The sequence below is a fragment of the Pongo pygmaeus genome, chromosome 16, assembly GCF_028885625.2.
Source record: "Pongo pygmaeus isolate AG05252 chromosome 16, NHGRI_mPonPyg2-v2.0_pri, whole genome shotgun sequence".
NCBI lineage: Eukaryota > Metazoa > Chordata > Mammalia > Primates > Hominidae > Pongo > Pongo pygmaeus.
In genome coordinates, this window is record NC_072389.2 from 82947828 (window position 1) to 82968041 (window position 20214).

Consider the following 20214-nt stretch of genomic DNA (forward strand, 5'->3'; position numbering starts at 1 on the left):
ATATTTTTCTCTTAATTAAGAAAATGAGGCTGGGCACAGTGGCTCATGCCTGTAATCCCAGCACTATGGGAGGCTAAGGCAAGAAGATAACTTGATCCTAGGAGTCCAAGACCTTCCTGGACAATATAGCAAGGCTCCATCTCTACTAAAAAAAAAAAATTAGCCTGGTATGGTGGTGCTTACCTATAGTTCCGGCTACTCGGGAGGCTACGTGAGGTATGATCACACCACTGCGCTCCAGCCTGGGAGACACAGTAAGACACTGTCTCAAAAAAGAAAAAAGAAAAGAAAGCTAATATTCTACATATATTATTTCATCTATTCATAAATATTTGTTGGACATTTACAACATACAAGGTATTTTACTACTTTTTTTATTTTTTATTTTTTCTATTTTTTATTTTTTATTATTATACTTTAAGTTTTAGGGTACATGTGCACAACGTGCAGGTTTGTTACATATGTATACATGTGCCATGTTGGTGTGCTGCACCCATTAACTCGTCATTTAGCTACTTCTAATCTTTTACCAGTTGCATTATAATACCACGATTCTCATGTTCTAACATTTATGAACATGTACTTCTGAGTGGGCTCACAAAAATTATAGGGTGGCTAGCAGGCCTGTTCTGGGTCCCTATGGGTCAAAGATATGAGTTGACAATAAAATCATGTTAGATAATTTGCTTTGGCCTGGAACTTGTGCAGAGCTTCTGATGCAGGACTTCATTTAATAAAGTTTGACCTGCAAGGGCCCTTAATGTTGCCTGGTCCAAAGTCCTCATCAAACAGATGAAGATATTAAGGTGTAAAGAGAGAGAACAACTGGATCAAAATATCACACCTTTGCCCAGAACTTGCTGCTCTTTCACAGCCTAGCACAAACCCTGAGAGGATGGGTAGGTCCCAGGCAGGGCCCAATTATGACTTTTGTGGGCTTTTGATACTTGTCTTTTTGGTGCTTTCCCCATTAAAAAAATTAAACTTTATGACTACTTTGGTATGAAGACAAATATATTAATGTCATATATTAAAATACTTTGTTCAACAGTAAAAGGTATTTTTCTTCTAATTTTAAAAGACATTAAGCATTTTCATGTGCCCCTAAAAGTATTGAGGACTCTAGGTTCTAATGGGATAAGCTAGCCCTGGTTTCAGGTCCTTCATTTGACAGTCTGAACAGCTTTACTCTCCTCTAGAAGACTTGGTTCTGCCATAGGGGACTCTTTATGTGGCTTCTCTATGACTCAGGATGTATTGGCCCTAGAAAGTTTGGCCTTTTATTATCAGGCTACTCCAGAGGTTCTCATTCCAGCAGCCAGTCAGGACCTACTTCCCCATTCTGAACCAGGCAGTCCCCTAGAAAACCATTCCAAGAGATTGTGGAGTACTCAACAGAGATCAGGTACCAAGCCCCTGGGAAAGAAAATAATCTCCAGGGCCTCAAATAAGATATACCTTTCTGAAGGCCTTTCTACTACATTTGAAAAAAACATTAGGCAGAGCACTTCACTGAAGTTTAGCACCTTTCACAATGTGGCTAGTAATAACCTGCAGAGACATCCTTACTCTAAGAACACAATGAAGATTTTCTGCACTAGGTATGATTTTGTTTCCAACACATTCAACTGTGTGAAAAGGATGTATCATTCATAAAATGGCAAGCAGGGAAAAAATAAAATAGCAAATTTCCTCTATTTACCCAATTTCAGAAAACTGCCATCTTAAAGCAGAATTTATTATTCTCATGGCACTCATCATTCTTACGGGTTTTACTTTAGGGTCCCCATGCATGAGGCTCAGTTCAAGTCCTCTCCTCTCCAGTAAAACAACATTAATAACTTCTCTCACGACCAGAGGTATCTGATTCCTGACCATTTTTGTCATATACATTCCTTTTCTTTAGCTGTTTCTTTCTTTTCTTTCTTTCTTTTTCTTTTCTTTTTTGTTTTTTGAGATGGAGTTTCACTCTTTTTGCCCAGGCCAGAGTGCAGTGGCGCAGTCTCGACTCACCGCAACCTCTCCCTCCCGGATTCAATCTATTCTCCTGCCTCAGCCTCCTGAGTAACTGGGATTACAGGCGCCCACCACCATGCCCAGCTAATTTTGTATTTTTAGTAGAGATGGGGTTTCACCATGTTGGTCAGGCTGGTTTCACACTCTCAACCTCAGGTGATCCGCCGGCCTTGGCCTCCCAAAGTGCTGGGATTACAGGTGTAAGCCATGACGCCTGGCCTTTCTTTAGCTGTTTCTAACCTTTGATTCAACAAATATTATTTTGTGATTAATATGTGCCAGCTATGACATGGTATATACAAAGATTAGTAAAACAAGACGCCATTCTCAAAGAGCTAATTTCAAGTGTGGAGGAGAATAATATAAAATATACCAATATTTAAGACAAGGAAAACATTATAAATGCTATTATAAAATACTTATTGGGTGAAGGAAGTGTCTGGAAAGACATCATGCAAGTGACACCATTTGAGATGAGTCTTTTTTTTTTTTTTTTTTTTTGACACAGAGGCTTGCTCTGTTGCCTGGGCTGGAGTGCAGTGGTGCGATCTCAGCTCAATGCAATCTCCACCACAGCTGTTCAAGTGATTATCCTGCCTCAGCCTCCCAAGTAGCTGGGATTACAGGTGCACACCACCACACCAGGCTAATTTTTGTATTTTTAGTAGAGACAGGGTTTCACCATGTTGGCCAGGCTGGTCTCGAACTCCTGACTCAAGTGATCCACCCGCCTTGGCCTCTCAAAGTGCTGGGATTACAGGCATGAGCCACTGTGCCCAGCCTGAGGGGAGTCTTAATGAGGACAGATTACTCAGGATTGGAAAGCAGGTGGAAGAGAAACAGCACAGAAGAGACACAGAAACAATGAGTGGGATCTATTTATCAAAAAACAAGAAGTGGGCTGGGCACGGTGGCTCATATCTGTAATCCCACCAATTTGGAAAGCAAGGTGGGATGACTGCTAAAGGCCAGGAGTTTGAGACCAGCCTGGGCAACAGCATGAGATTCTGTCTCACTGTGGCAGGAGGATCACTTGAGTCCAGTAGTTTGAGGTTACAGTGAACTATGATTGTACCACTACACTCCAGCCGAGGAGACAGAGTGAGACCCTGTCTCAAACAAGACAAAACAAAAACAAAAAACAAAACCAACTGACAAAAACCCAGTAAGAAGCATAATTTGGTTTATAGCATGTAGTACTAGCATGAAGAAGTAAAAACCAAAAATTAGGGGATAATATACACGTCTAAAAGGAAAAAAAAAGATCTGAGACTTTATTGTGTTTAGTTTGTATTCTCTATAGGACCACCCCAGTGTTGGGTGTAATATATAATATTTGATGACTGATTTAAGCTGTCATAAAAAGCATCAACAATGTATACAATAATCCAAAGGCATCTAATAATCACAGTAAATCAACAGTGATATAAGGTACTTGAAAAAAAGGCCCCCACCAAATTCATAATAAAACAGCTACAGTTAATTGAGAATAGATGTGGGGGAAACCATTCTAACCTTTCTTGCAATATAAATTCAGTAGTTAAAAAAATTATAATAGGCTCTACTAATTTCATGATGTTTCTTCAGTGAAGCTCAGAAATAAATGCTACATATAAGTGGGTTTCAATAAAAAAGGAATCTCTACTGGTTTAACCTACTCTGTCCACTTTTCATCAAGTCTTTCAAGACAGGTGCAAATTGAATTTAATAAGAAAATTGCAATAGCTTTGCAAGCAAAGGGAAGTAGCTAAAATTAGACAAAAGTTTTACTGAGAACAAGTTGCACTTGCAGAATTAGGTATAACTCAGGTAATTAAAGATGCCATCTTCCCTTTGGTTAACTGCCCAAATTAAACTGAAAGATCAGAATTTTCTTGTAGTAAAAAAAAGTTTTAGAGTATAATTTTCTTTTCAGATATGGTCAAAAACTTCAAATTTGAAAAATAAATATAGATTCAAACCTCCAGAAATAAATGACGGGTTAAATATTTGAGTAATTAATTGCATATGAAATTGTAACATATGGAGGTAGAATGCAACAGCTGTTCATCTAATAATATATTTTAAAAGCTAAATTTATATTAGAATAATTGTTACACTCATTTCCTCTAAGCAGTAGTCTATTCACTACTGAAGTCTTGATAATCAGTATCTTCCTACACACTCATACAAATTCATTTTCTTAAAAGTACTTCTGACTATGTTTAAATAGATATACAGTGAAATTTGAAAAACAAAACAAACAAAACACAGGTATTACTTTAATACTACTATTATGACCCAAAGCAATTGTGAATGTTTCTTCAAGAGTGGCCCATAGCCCACAGGAATCATACTCACCTGAGATGCTTGCTTAAAATGTAGAGGCTTACTCCAACAATTCTTGGATCTCACTGAGATATAAAATCATTGCCCTTATCACTTTAATCAGTATTCTCACTTCCCTCTTTACCCATATTAAATTCCATGAACAATCATCATGTTTTCCATTTTGCAAACACTCTCTTGACTCTCCTTCCCTGTCTTTACTAGTAAAATGCCAACCCAACCATGAGCTTACACTAAGCCTGCTTCTGAGCAGATGAACAGTGTCAGGAAACACACACACACACACACACACACACACACACACACACACACAGTGCCAACTGTGCTCACTTAAAATTTATTATCACAAATCTCAAATGGGGATTTAACACTGTCAGATACAGAATCCAATCAGTTCTTTCTATATATTTACCTTTCCATTTTGAGATAAGAGTTTCACCAATCTTCTAGTCTTCTCAAATCTCTAACATCCCTTCCCCAGGTCACCTGCTACTTAGCCTCATACTTCAGTGGAAAAATAGATCCAACCAGATGAATTTCATCTCATGTTCCCACAAAGTCTACCAACCTAACTGTATTTACTCTCACACACATTGCCTTTTCTACCTTTACAATGGAAGAAGTGTTCATGTTCTTCTTTAAGGATAACCTTTCTACTTGTGGCCAGGATCTCATCCACTTGTGACTTCTCAAGGAATGTTCTTGAAATACCTTTCTTCTCTCTCTTTTTGTTTTAAGATGGATTCTTGCTCTTGTCACCCAGGCTGGAGTGCAATGGTGTGATCTCTGCTCACTGCAACCTCTGCCTCCTGGGTTCAAGCGATTCTCCTGCCTCAGCCTCCTGAGTAGCTGGGATAACAGGCACCTGCCACCACACCCAGCTAATTTTTTGTATTTTTAGACGGGGTTTTACATTGTTGGCCAGGCTGGGCTCGGACTCCTAACCTCAAGTGATCCACCCGCCTTGGCCTCCCAAAGTACCAGGATTACAGGCGTGAGCCACCGCACCTGGTCCTTTTTTTTCTTTTGCATCATCAGTTTCTCCATTCCAGACAATTCCCACTAGTGTATGAATGTGCCATAATCCCATTCATCTTAAAAAACAAAATAACTTTCCCTTGTACTCTGGTTTCCCTCTAGGTACCACTGCATTTCTCCATTACCTTCTAAAGCAAAACTACTTAAAAAGAGTGCCCTTCACTTTCTCCCTTCCATTTTCTCCTCAATCCACTTAGTTCAGGTTTTTGTTCCCAACAAAACTCTGCTAATTAAGGTGTCCAAAGACTGTATTTCCCCTAAGACCACTGGCCAATTCTCTGTTCTCACCTTATCAAACCTTTTATTATCATTTCATATAGTTGATTACTCCATCCTTCCTGGAATATTTCCTTCTCTAGCTTCCGGGTTACCACACTTTTCTGGTTTTCTTTCCAACTCATTGTTCACCTCCTTCTTAGCCTATTTCATTGGCTTCTTCAGTACTAGATTTCTCAGTGTTGGAGTGACCAAAAATATCCCTATCTTCCTTTTCCCATCTTTATCCATTCTCTTGCCCTAAGGGATTTTATCCAATCCTGTCTGTATATCATCTAATTTATATTCTTATTACTCCCAAATTTTATTTCCAGTCCATTTCTCTCTTTTGAACTCTAGTATTTTTTATATAACTGTCTTCTTGACATCTCCACTTGGATATCACACTTAACAACAGTTCCTTCTTATAATTATTAGTTAATTCAGAGTTTTTACCATTCCTTATTACAATTTGAATAAAACATATTTTTCTGAAAATTACCCATTATGTCTAGGCATTCACGTTTATTAAAACTTTTTTTTTTTTTAAAGACATAGGGTCTCACTTTGTTGCCCAGGCTGGAGTGCAGTGGCATGATCATAGCTCCCGTCTGCTTCAAATTGCTGGGCTCGAGTGATGCTCCCACCTCAGCCTCCCAAGTAGCTGTGACTACAGGTGGGTGTCACTGCACCTGGCTAATTTTTAAATTTTTTGTAGAGATGGGGTCTTGCCAACTTGCCCTGGCTGGTCTTGAACTCCTAGACTTGAGTGATTCTCCCACCTCAAGCCCCTCAAAGTGTTGAGATTACAGGCGTGAGCCACCGTGCCCAGACAGCATTCACATTTATTAGTGTAAACTTATACATAAAAGTTCTTATAATTTTACAAATGTCTGTAGTTTTACTTATGCTTCCTTTTTTAATTACCAATATCGATTAATATATTTTCTTTCTTTTTCAGAATTGCCAAGATTTATCTATTTTATTTATCTTTTAATGAACATTGCTATTGGATTTCTGCATTCATCCTTATTAATTTGGTCCTTTATTTTCTTTGAATTATTTTATCATTCGTTTTAAAAATCTTTAATACAATTGTTTACTTATTTAAGCAAATAATTTAATTTTTATAAAATAAAGCATGCTTCCATGAAAAATGTAGAAATACATAAAAGCACAAAATAGTAAAAGGAATAAATCAACCAATGACCCATTACCCAGAAAGAAAAGGTGTTAATATTAGTGGAGTACCATTCCACACATCTCTCTAAATATACATAGAAATAATGGATGAACACACAGAATTGGAGAGATACTGAGATTACAGAAATTTTTTTTTAATTTAAAAAAATTTGTGTAAGATCATAGCTCACTGCAGCCTTGAATTCCTGGGCTCAAGAGATCCTCCTGCTTCATCCTCCTGAGTAGCTAGGACTACAGGTATGGACCACCATGTCCAGCTAATTAAAAAAAAATATATATTTTTTTGAGACAGGGTCTTGCTCTGTTGCCCAGGCTGGTCCTGAATTCTTAGCCTCAAGAGATCCAATCCACCCTTGAGAACTGGATCAAGGGGCGGCTTCCCCCATGCTATTCTCATGATAGTGACTGAGTTCTCATGAGATCCGATGGTTTTATAAGCATCTGGCATTGCCCTTGCTTGCACTTCCTCTCTCCTGTCACCTTGTGAAGAAGGTGCCTTGCTTCCCCTTCACCTTCCACCATGATTTTAAGTTTCCTGCGGCCTTCCCAGCCATGCAAAACTGTGAGTAAATTAAGCCTCTTTCCTTCATATATTACCCAGTCTCAGGTATTTCCTTATAAAAATGTGAGAACTGGCTAATATAATAAATTGGTACCAAGGTCATGGGGGACTGGCGTAAAGATACCTGAAAATGTGGAATTGACTTTGGAACCGGGTAACAAGCAGAGGCTGGAACAGTTTGGAGGGCTCAGAAGAAGACAGGAAGATGTGGGAAAGTTTGGAACTTCCTAGAGACTTGTTAAATGATTTTGACCAAAATGCTGATAGTGATATGGACAATTTAAGTCCAGGCTGAGGTGGTCTCAGATAGAGATAAGGCTTGGGAACTGCAGCAAAGGTGACTCTTGTGCATTACGCCTGTCCTAGAGATCTGTGGAACTTTGAACTTGAGAGAGATGATTTAGGGTGTCTGGCAGAAGAAATTTCTAAGCAGCCAACTGTCCAAGAAGAAGCACAGCATAAAGGTTTGGAAAATTTGCAGCCTGAAATGTAATAGGAAAGACAAACCCATTTTCTGGGAATAAATTCAAGCTAGCTGCAGAAATTTGCATAAGTAATGGGCAGCTGAATGTTAATCACCAAGACAATGGGGAAAATGTCTCCAGGGCATGTCAGAGACCTTCACGGCAGCCCCTCTCATCACAGGCCTGGAGGCCTAGGAGGGAAAAATGGTTTTGTGGGCTGGGCCCAAGGTCCTCCCTGCTCTATGCTGCGTTGAGACATAGTGCCCTGCGTCCCAGCTGCTTCAGCTACAGCATGGCTAAAAGGGGCCAAAGTACAGCCTAAGCCATTGCTTCAGAGGGTGCAAGCCCCAAGCCTTGGTGGCTTCCATATGGTGTTGAGCCTGTGGGTGCACAGAAGTCAAGAAATGAGGTTTGGGAACCTCTGCCTAGATTTCAGAGGATGTACAGAAACACCTGGATGTCCAGGCAGAAGTTTGCTGCAGGGGCAGAGTCCTCATGAAGAACCTCTGCTAGGGCAGTGTGGAAAGGAAAAATGGGGTTGGAGTCTCCACACAGAGTCCCCACTGGGCACTACTTAGTGGAGCTGTGAGAAGAGGGCCACCATCCTCCAGACCCCAGAATGGTAGATCCACTGACAGCTTGCACTGTGCGTCTGGAAGAGTTGCAGACATTCAATGCCAGCCTGTGAAAGCAGCTGGGGTGGGGGCTGTACCCTGCAAAGCTACAGAGGCAGAACTACCCAAGGCCATGGGAGCCCACCTCTTGCATCAGCGTGACCTGGATGTGAGACATGGAATCAAAGGAGATCATTTTGGGACTTTAAGATTTAATAATTGCCCTATAGATTCAGACTTGCATGAGGCCTATAATCCCGTTGTTTTGGTCAATTTCTCCCACTTGGAATGGATGTATTTACCCAATTCCTGTTCCCTCCATTGTAACTTGGAGGGAACTAACTTGTTTTTGACTTTACAGGCTCATAGGCGGATGGAACTTGCCTTGTCTCAGATGATACTTTGGAGTTGGGCTTTTGACTTAATGCTGGAATGAGTTAAGACTGGGGGACTGTTGGAAGGGTAAGACTGTCTTTTGAAATGTGAGGACATGAAATTTGGGAGGGGCCAGGGATGAAATGATATGGTTTGGCTGTGTCCCCACCGAAATCTCATCTTAAACTGTAGTTCCCATAATCCCCAGGTATCACGGGAGGGACCTGGTGGGAAGTGATGGAATCATTGGGGCAGTTTCCCCTATGCTGTTCTCATGATAGTGAGTGAGTTCTCATGAGATCTGATGGTTTTATAAGGAGGTCTTCTCCTTTCACTTGGCACTTTTCCTTCCTGCTGCCTTGTGAAGAAGGTGCTTTGCTTCCCCTTCGCCTTCTGCCATAATTGTTAAGTTTCTTGAGGTCTTCCCAGCCATGTGGAACCATGAGTCAATTAAATCTCTTTCCTTTATAAATTACTCAGGTGTGAGCCGCTGCACCTGGCTAGAAAATAATTTTTTTAAAAGTGGGCTTATCCTATGAATGCAGTTTTTACAATAAGGAGATTTAATTTTACATGAATTAAACAGAAGAAACAAGTAACACTGAAGATATTAATTACTTTTGGATAAATGTTTCACTAAAAAAGATTGTAAATCCTAAAATATTTCTACAAGATAAAGTACAAAAAGTTATAAAAATGATTAAAAATTTAAATTTCTCTAACATTCTAAGAAATGCATTAAAAACTAAATTTCTTCTGAGTAAATTTTGACACCAACCCACAGGTTTTCATATGTAGGGCTCTTGGCATCATACATTTCTAAAATGTTTGTTATTTCCAATTTTTACTTTATTCTATTCCTGGAATTTACTTTTTTTTTTTTTTTAAATCTCCAGTTTTACCTTCTATGGTCTGTGAACATATCATGTATAATTTTGTTTCTTTTAATATTTGTTTACATTTTCTTGTGTTTTAATATTTGATCAATTTTTGTGACTGTTTCCTGTATATTGAAATGAATGTTTATCTCTACATATCAATTACTTTAAGCTCATTATCTGCTCATGTTACATAAATATATGTATTTATTTTTTTCTACTTTGTTCTGTCAACTTCTGAAAGATGTGTGCTAAAATCTCCCACTATGATCTTGGTTTTTATCACATTACAAAAATTATTAGATCTCTTTATGTCAAAGCTATATTGCTAAGTGAATTCATATCTATAAAACAATTTATCAAGATGATAATGAAATATCTCTTCATTTCTTTTAACTGAATGAGTTTTTGCTTTAAATTCTCTTGCTATGCCTACTACTTTTTATTTGCCTGATTAATCTTTTTCTCAGCCTTCTAGTCTATGTTTTATGTGGTCCTTGTAAACATCAAACATTTTTCAAACTAATTTGAGAGGCTACCCTTTAATAAGTGAATGCAACCATTCTACATTGCATTTCTATTTCTCATGTTTTCTTATAGTTTCTGTATTTTCTTTTCCTGCTATATGTTACCTTTACTGAATTTTCTATGTTCCATTTTTCTTTCTCCCTAATGGTTTTGAACAAAAATATTGTTTCTTTTCATCTAGTAATTATGCTTATCATGAGTACTGCATGTCTAAAAAATGTCAGTTTTATAATTTGGGCAGGTATTGAACTCTTAAGTATAAAATTATTTTCCCAAAGAATTTTGAAATATACTATCCCACTATCTTTTTGCATCCAGCATTGGTAATTATAGGATTATTTCTGGTTGCTACTCTTTCTGTCTATCCTCAGTGTCTCTCAACTCGCCTTTTTTTTCTTCCTGTTTGTCCTTTCTTTTGAATTGTTAACTTCAAAAAGCTCTAAAGTTTTCTTTTTTGATGAATGCAGTGTCATCCTGCATGTCTCTGAGGACAGTAATTATATTTATTCTAAACTCTTGTTTTGCTTTCTTTATTAACTCTTATCCCTTGGGCATTAGTTCTTCCATTTATATAGTTTGGTACTCTCCTTCATAATATTAGTTTTCTTCAAATATTTTGTGATTCTGGGTTGTGACCCTATCTTTGTTTGGACTTTAGAGATATCCTATTAGTCTGTGATGGCTGTATTCACGTGATTACAGCAGCATGAGTTGGGAAAGAAAGATGTGCCACCGGGTAGTTAAAATGGATAGTTAGTGTTCTAGGGGTTTCCTGTCTGTTCTGGATATTGACAGCATTGGGAGTAGTACTCCCTTGGCTTTTAAAGCACCCAAATTTCTTGTTTTCGCATGTCGAACACCAAGAAAAAGCTGTAAAGGTAGGGAGAGGTAGTTCTACATGTCTGCTTGTCCAGGAGGCTAGACATAAAGCATCTCCAAATAGCCATTCACACCTTTTGCAGTATTTCAGTCCTACACATATTTTAGATTGTAGTTCTTATCTGCATTCCAATGCCATTTATCAAGGGCTCTCCATGGTTTTTGGCAAGTTTTCCTGTTTCCTATCACAGTTGTATTTAATTGGTACTATATATTCTTTAGAGAGGGAGAGGAGGATTATTTTTAGGAATGTGTAGTAGCAAGGAGAGGCTGCAGCATGTTCTCAATGTACCATCTTATACTGAAGTTTCAAATAGATATGTTTTGGCAGAGATAAATGGACAATATTGTACATACTTTTAAGGGAAAATGTGCTTTTTTACTATACATTCCCTTCTACTAAAATATGATCTCATAATAGTAAGAAGGGGGTGTTTATCCAGTAGTTTCTAACTCTAGATGCACATTACTCAAACATCAAAGTGTAACCCCCAGAAATTCTATTTTAATTGAACAAGGGTAAGAAACACTGGTACAGTAGCAGAAAAACTGCAAGTTAGAGATCAGACTAATTTGAGTTCAATCACCACTTACTACATTATGTGACTTTAGGCAATAACAACTTTTTGAGCCTTAGTTTCTTCAGCTGTAAATTGGGTTTACAAAATTGTAGTGAGGACTAGAGATAATATAAGAAGAGAGACTAGTATCATGCATGGCAAACAGCATATGCTTATTAAATGTTAGCTCTTTTCATGCTATATATAAGTAAGTAGATGAAAAATATGGCATAAAGGCAGATCAAGGGAAATCGCATGTCCCTTCATATGTCAAAATCTTACAATGACTAAAATTTAATTCCAGATGTCACAGGAGCTGACAATCATTACCATATTTACAAACTGAGCAAGATTATGGGATTTACAGAGTATTCCTGTCACATATTACGTACCTCCTGGGCTCTTTTAACATTCTTCTTTCAATGCATCTTTCAAAGACCACTCTCTAGGAAATCACACAACTGCTCAATTCTACATTTCCAAATTTGAGAGAGTAAAATCTGTCAATAATAATGGCAACCTAATTATATGTTTCTGTGTGCATTTTTTCAAATACTATGAAAAATAGATGAGCACTTTTAAGTTGCAGGAAATAAGAATAACTAGAAAGCTGTGGATCCCAGAAATTAAAGAAACTTTAGTGTCTTCCAGGCAGGAAACAATCCAAACCTAATTACAACCAGATGGAGACAGCTCCATTTTCAGGAATGCTTAGATACTAGCAAAACACAGTGATGCCCATTTGCTGACAAGTAAATGCTCATATCTTTATCATCTGTGTCATTCAGAAACATTCATATGCCACTTGGCAAAACAACTTAATAGGTAATATTCATTGAATTCTTATAAAAGTTTTAATTCATTTCCAAATACAACTATAATACTTCACTATTTCAACATTAGAGAAAAATTATTTTCTCTTGTTTCTTTACAAACGTTTGGTTTGGCTGGGTGTGGTGGCTCACACCTGTAATCCTAGCCCTGTGGGAGGCCAAGACGGGAGGATCATTTGAGCCCAGGAGTTCAAGACAAGCCTGGGCAACATAGGAAATCTGACTCTACAAAAAATAAAAAAAAATGAGCCTGGTGTAGTGGCTTGTGTCTTTAGTCTCAGCTGCTTGGGAGGCTGAGGTGGGAGGACCTGCTTGAGCCCAGGAGGTTGAGGGTGCCATAAGCCTGGGCAATAGAGTGAGACCCTGTCTCAAAAAAAAAAAAAGCTTGTGTTTATAAATTATTAATGATCATATACATTAAACAATATGGCCTCAGTTTTAAAAACTTTATTGTAAAAGTAAATCCACGGGTGTAATCATAGTAAAATTGATACCACCACCTTCATTTAGAGACCTAAACTAAACCTTAAGAGGGCCCAACTTTGGCTGAATTCAATATATATTAACGTGATAAGTCTGACACTAATCCTCAAAAACAAATTCTGTGGCCAATAAGCACATGGAAGAGTATTCAATGTCATTATTCTTCAGTGACATGGAAATTAAAATCTCAATTCTCAACAGTCTATTCCAGAAGAGGAAGATATACTTCCCATTCATTTTATGAGATCTGCTTCACCATGATGCTAAAATCAGGCAAAATGTTTGGTATAATTTGTTTGGCAGAAAAAAAATTTAAAAGAGGCAAAACAGTACTAAAAAAATCAATAAAAACTACACACCAATATCTCTCATAAACATAAACACAAACATCTCAACAAAATGTTCCTGTTGTATGTAAAAAGCATAATGCATCACAACCAAGGGGGGTTCATCCTGGGAATATACAGAAAGTCCAAAATTTTTTTAAAAATCCATAAATGTAAACCACTATATTAACAGCTCAAAAAATAAAATCCATATGATCATATCAATTGATATGGAAAATCTGACAAAATCCAACAGCCATTCATAATGAAAACTCTCAGCAAACTGGAAGTAGAAGGGAACTTCAACATAACTAAAGGGCACCTACAAAAAAACTACAGCTAATATCATATTTAATAGTGAGACTGACTGCTTCCTCCTGAAAAGGGTACAAGACAAGAACGACTATACTATCATCATTCCTGTTCTACGTATCCTGAAAGTTTTAGCGCAACAGACAAGAAAAAGAAGTAAAAGGCATACATATTGGAAAGGAAAAAATAAAACTGTACCTATTTGCGTATGACATGACTATATATGTGAAAAATCCCAAGGAATCTACAAAAAACTTCTTAGAATTAATACATATTTTAAGATTGCAGGATACATGGTCAACATAGAAAAATCAATTATATTTCTATATACAAGCAATGTACTAATAGAAACCAAAATTTAAAAAAATAACTTTCAGATCAGCTCCAAATAAAAAAAAAATTTTAAATAAATCCTCAGGTATAAATCTAAGAAAGCCAAGTATAGGAGGGGTATCTGAGAACCATAAAATGCTAATAAAAGAAATCAAAGACCAAAATAAATGGAGAGATAGACTATGTTCATCAACTGGAAGACCCAACATAGTAAAGACGTCAATTTTCTTCAAACTAATCTGCAGATTTAATACAATTCCAATCAAACTCCCGCTTTTTTTCACTGAATAATATATAACAAATATTTTTCCACATCAATATTTTTCTATAATATTTCAAATAGCTATACACTCAATTTCTGGATTTATCCTAACATTAATTACCCATTCCTTTGTACTTGATGTTGAATTCTAGTATTTACAGTATGTTCCATATTTCTCTATTATAAACAGGGTTTAGTAAACATTCTCCTAATTCAGTATTTGCACACATCTTTATTTCCTTAAGGTAAATTGTTAGAAGTGCATTTTTTGGATCAAACAGTACACACATAAACACATGTATATTTATGCATGTGTGTGTATATATATATTTTTAAAGTTTTGATAATACATGTTGTTAAAATGCCCTCTAGAAAGGTCTTTCACCTTTTAAATTTTGACTTAAAACTTAACTCCTTAGAAAAGCCTTCTCCAATTAGCCTTTTCCCACCAATCTCTATTTGGTCTCATTAAATTACTCTATCATTTATTGCACTATATAAACAATTACTGCTTTAATAAGACATTAAGCCTCTAGGCTATCTTCTCAAAGTGCATGCCTTTGAGGAAATGTACAGGAGAAAATACACAGGATGATAAACTGATGGGCTATGAAATCGCTAACAAAGGTGGCATGAAAGGATAAAATATCAGAGTTAAGAGGGTATCACTTTTTTTTCCACAAAAGGGGTCTATTCTAATTGTTTTTAGATTTTCCTATTTTTAGTTTGTGTGCCCATTAAAAGGCAGTAGTTGCAGGTATGGTTTGCATTTTCTGTATTATCTTTGGAATCAGTTACTGAAAAAAGTTCAAGCTATGGAAAATTTTGTCAAATTCTCCATATCCTCAAAATCCATGTATGCTTTCTCTAGAATTCTATCATGCCTCACTTATAACATATGAAATTGACGTCAACTAATGTTTTCCAACAGGAAAGTACAACAATCATTCAGAAACACTGCCTATTGTGCCTTACTCTACTTATGAAATGAAATCACATATATTAAATAAGAAGAAACTATCAAACTATGCATATTCAGCATTTGACATCACTCACAATTAGCTTGTACCAATTAACTAGGCCCAACATTGTGAATATGTTTCGATTAAGAAAAATTAATTACTCCTGTTAATTATGAAAGTCACAATGGGATTGTGCTGCTATCTTTTAGGAATTATTTGCTGAGAAATGCTTTCCCTAGTTTATTTCTATGCTTCCAGTATATGATTTTAAAACATGGCAGCCAGTGTATTGCTAGATTCTTGCAAATATTAAGCAAATATACTAAAGCAGGAGCATATATTACATAACCATATGTGTCAGACTAAATTTGAGCCAAGAACGAGAATGAATGCAACTCATATCTGATTTATATTTGACAAATACAGAGATATTATAAGCTCCTGTTTTGAATGCCTACATGTTGTTTCCATGGCAACTGCATAAACATTTTCCTCATAAAACACAGCCATCTTCATTCTTTACATCCCATTATTTATTTCTTTCCACTCTCAGGAAAAAGCCTAATTTATTCCCCAGGAAAAATCGAGCAATGATTTTCTTAATCAGTAGCATTTGAACAGTAGGTGGCACAGTTATTTTTATGGAAAAACAATTTCCACCAATGCTCTTGCTATGTGATAGAAGGCCGAGGGAAAATAAAAGTAGTACTTGCTTTAAGGAAAGTGTGACTACAAGCTGCAATGAATAATCCTTCAAAGAGGGATGAGAATGTGTATTAGAAACCCACAGATGGGCCAGGTGTGGTGGCTTACGCCTGTAATCCCAGCACTTTGGGAGGCTGAGGTGGGCAGATCACCTGGGGTCGGGAGTACTAGACCAGCCTGACCAACATGGAGAAACTCGTCTCTATTAAAAATACAAAATTACAATGAACTCAAACAAATTTACAAGAAAAAAACAACCCCATCAAAAAGTGGGCGAAGGACATCAACAGACACTTCTCAAAAGAAGACATTTATGCAGTCAAAAAACACATGAAAAAATGCTCACCATCACTGGCCATCAGAGAAATGCAAATCAAAACCACAATGAGATACCATCTCACACCAGTTAGAATGGCAATCATTAAAAAGTCAGGAAACGACAGGTGCTGGAGAGGATGTGGAGAAATAGGAATACTTTTACACTGTTGGTGGGACTGTAGACTAGTTCAACCATTGTGGAAGTCAGTGTGGCGATTCCTCAGGGATCTAGAACTAGAAATACCATTTGACCCAGCCATCCCATTACTGGGTATATACCCAAAGGACTATAAATCATGCTGCTATAAAGCCACAAGCACACGTATGTTTATTGCGGCACTATTCACAATAGCAAAGACTTGGAACCAACCCAAATGTCCAACAATGATAGAGTGGATTAAGAAAATGTGGCACATATACACCGTGGAATACTATGCAGCCATAAAAAATGATGAGTTCATGTCCTTTGTAGGGACATGGATGAAATCGGAAATCATCATTCTCAGTAAACGATCACAAGGACAAAAAACCAAACACCGCATGTTCTCACTCACAGGTGGGAACTGAACAATGAGAACACTTGGACACAGGAAGGGGAACATCACAGTCTGGGGACTGTTGTGGGGTGGGGGGAAGAGGGGAGGGATAGCATTAGGAGATACACCTAATGCTAAATGACGAGTTAATGGGTGCAGCACACCAGCATGGCACATGTATACATAGGTAACTAACCTGCACATTGTGCACATGTACCCTAAAACTTAAAGTATAATAATAATAAAATTTAAAAAAATACAAAAATAGCCGGGCGTGGTGGCGCATGTCTGTAATCCCTGCTACTCGGAAGGCTGAGGCAGGAGAATCTCTTGAACTTGAGAGGCGGAGGTTGTGGTAAGCTGAGATCGCGCCATTGCACTCCAGCCTGGGCAACAAAAGTGAAACTCTTTCTCAAAATAAAAAAAAAAAAAAGAAAGAAAAAGAAACCCACAGATGGTTGGCAAAAGCGATCACATTCAACTCCTACTTCTCTTTTCCACATGTGTGGAATATGATGAAGACTCCTTTATGAAAAAAAATATCTTTCATTCCTACAGAGTTTGGTAGTCTTAAAAAAAATAGCTTTGCTGTGTGATAGAGACTGTATAGAATGGCTACCAACTATAGGCAAGAGAAAGACTAGCCCACTTTAAAGTAGATCAAATGATAGCAAAAGGAGGCTAAAAAGAAACCACATCAGATTGTTTCACTTCATCTATTATTTGAGACTGAGGTAATTATCACAGATTTCAGTGGCAGCAGATGGAAGAGATCCCATATTGGAGTTTAGCTATCAAATTAACAATTTCTCAAAGTCCTCAAAGGGACAGTGGATCTATTAACATTTTTCAGTGCTCAGAATACTCCAGCCTTTACTTCCCTTCTGCACGTGGAGCTCATTGGGCTAGCTAGGGAAGCCAATAGGGATGAATATAAGTATTTACTGCCCTCTCCTCTGGGCTCTCCTGGTCCAACTATAATAGCATTTATCAGTGTTTTGTTATTACTTATATATGATTGCCTCAAGGGACTTTTCTTTTTCTTTCTTTTTTTTTTTTTTTTTTTGAGACGGACTCTCGCTCTGTCACCCAGGCTGGACTGCAGTGGCACAATCTCGGCTCACTGAAGCCTCCACCTCCTGGGTTCAAGCAATTCTCATGCCTCAGCCTCCCAAGTAGCTGGGACTATAGGCATGCACCACCATGCCCAGCTAATTTTTGTATTTTTAGCATGGTTTCACCATGCTGGCCAGGCTGGTCTCAAAACTCCTGACCTCAAGTGATCCACCTGCCTCAGCCTCAGCGGTGAGCCACCATACTTGGCCTCAAAGGACCTTTATAACACCCTCCGAATCTAACCCAATGTTCTGTGAATTGTAAGGTGCTTAATAAGCAAGTGGAATAAAAGAATATTTATTCATAATGTATACACATTTTCTACAATACATAATGCCTCTCAGTCAAAACACTCAACTGTCTTCCAATAATTCCCCCTACCACTTCAATGTTTCAATTCTCTTCACAGTCTTATTTCTTCCCCTACTTCTACAAAGTGAATCTCTTAATAATCTACTCTTTTTCATTTATTTCCAAGGCCTACGTCAAGGTATAGGCCAAGTATCTTTTGTATCTTTTTGTTTTCGGTCTTAAATGGATGCCTATTACCTGGGCATGGTGGCACATGCCTGCCATCCCAGCTACTTTGGAGGCTGAGGTGGGAGGATCACCTGAGCCCAAGAAGTCAAGGCTGCAGTGAGCCATGATCATGCCACTGTACTCTAGCCTAGGCAACAGAGCAAGACTCTGTCTCAAATAATTGAAAAAAAAAAGGATGTCTAACTGTTCTTGTACCATTTCTTGAAAAAACTAATCTTTTTGGCCAGGCACAGTGGCTTATGCCTGTAATCCCAGCACTTTGGGAGGCCGAGGTGGGCGGATCACGAGGTCAGGAGTTCGAGACCAGTCTGGCCAACATAGTGAAACCTGTCTCTACTAAAAATTAAAAAAATTAGCTAAGCATGGTGGTGGGTGCCCACAATCCTAGCTACTCAAGAGGCTGAGGTTTGAGAATCGTTTGAACTTGGGAGGCAGAGGTTGCAGTGAGCCGAGATCGCGCCAGTGAACTCCAGCCTGGGTGACAGTGTGAGACTCCGTCTCAAAAAAAGAATAGTGTATAGAAATATGATAGATTTTTATATAATTATTTTGAATCCTGTGACTTTACTAATTCACCACTTATCATTAGTTCTAGTAGACTTTTTGGTAGATTCTCTGGGATTTTGTGCATAGAAAATGATTTCATTTGCAAATACTGAGAGCTTACTTCTTCTTCTTCAATCTGCATTCCTTTGATTTCTTTCTTTTTATTTTTCTTTTTTTGCTTAACTGAACTTGCTATGACTACCTTGTCTTGTTCTCAATTTTAGGGAGAAAGCATTCACTTTTTCACCATTAAGTGTTACATCAGCTCTATGATAGTTATCTTTGCCCTTTACTAGGCTGAAGAAATTCCTTCAATTCCTAGTTTGCTGAGATTTTTTATTATGAATTAATGCAGTATCTAACCACTGAGTAATTATATGGGTCATATGGGGTTTTTAATTTTTTTTCTCTTTTTTCTTTTCTTTTTTTTTTTTTTTTTTTTTTTGAGACAGAGTCTCACTCTGTCGCCCAGGCTGGAGTGCAGTGGCACAACCTCCACCTCCTGGGTTCAAGAGATTCTTGGGCCTCAGCATGCCCCAGAGTAGCTGGGATTACAGGTGTGTACCACCGCACCTGGCTAATTTTTTTTATTTGTTTTTTCAGTAGAGACAGGATTTCACCACTTTGGCCAGGCTGGTCTGTCTCAAACTCCTAACCTGAAGTGATCTGCCCGTCTTAGCCTCCCATTCTTTTAATTTCTTGATATGGTGAATTGCATTGATTCATTCTGAAGATTAAAACAACCTTGAATTTTTGGGATAAAACCTACTTTCATAATGCATTATCATTTTTACATATTGCTGGTTTTGATTTGCCAATATTTTCTTGAAGATTTTTTTGTCTATGCCTGTAGTTTTCTTTCTTGTAATCTATTTGACTTATTTTGATATCACAATACTACTAATTTTATAAAATGAGTTGGGAAGTGTTAAATCTTCTTTTATTTCCTGGCATAATTTGTGCAGAACTGATATTATTAAATATTTCCTTGGTAGTATTAATTTTTTTTTTTTTGGTAGAGATGGGGTTCTTGCTATGCTGCCCAGGCTGGTCTCAAACTCTTGGCCTCAAGTGATCCTCTCACCTTGGCTTCTCATAGTGCTGGGATTACAGGTGTGAATCACTGCATCTGGCCAATCTATTATTTTCTCAAGTGAGCTTTGGTAGTTGAGATGAGGTTGTGGAGTCAGACAAGCTTAGCTGTACCACTAGTCATTTGATACTGGACAATTTACTTAACTT

At 37.6% G+C, this 20214-nt stretch overlaps 1 protein-coding gene across 50 annotated transcripts in view; it reads right to left on the minus strand.

Annotated features, from left to right (window-relative positions):
• PEAK1 (pseudopodium enriched atypical kinase 1) overlaps window positions 1-20214 on the minus strand; it is a 319366-nt gene that overhangs the window by 131266 nt on the left and 167886 nt on the right. For 3 of the 50 annotated variants that reach the window (XM_063652399.1, XM_063652410.1, XM_063652401.1), the window contains one exon: window positions 184-262. The exons of 45 other annotated variants lie outside the window; for them this stretch is intronic. The gene's annotated coding sequence lies outside the window, so the exon portion shown is untranslated. Of the gene's footprint in view, window positions 1-183; window positions 267-20214 lie in introns of all 50 variants that reach the window. 2 more of the 50 variants (XM_063652412.1, XM_063652405.1) reach the window with 1 other exon arrangement.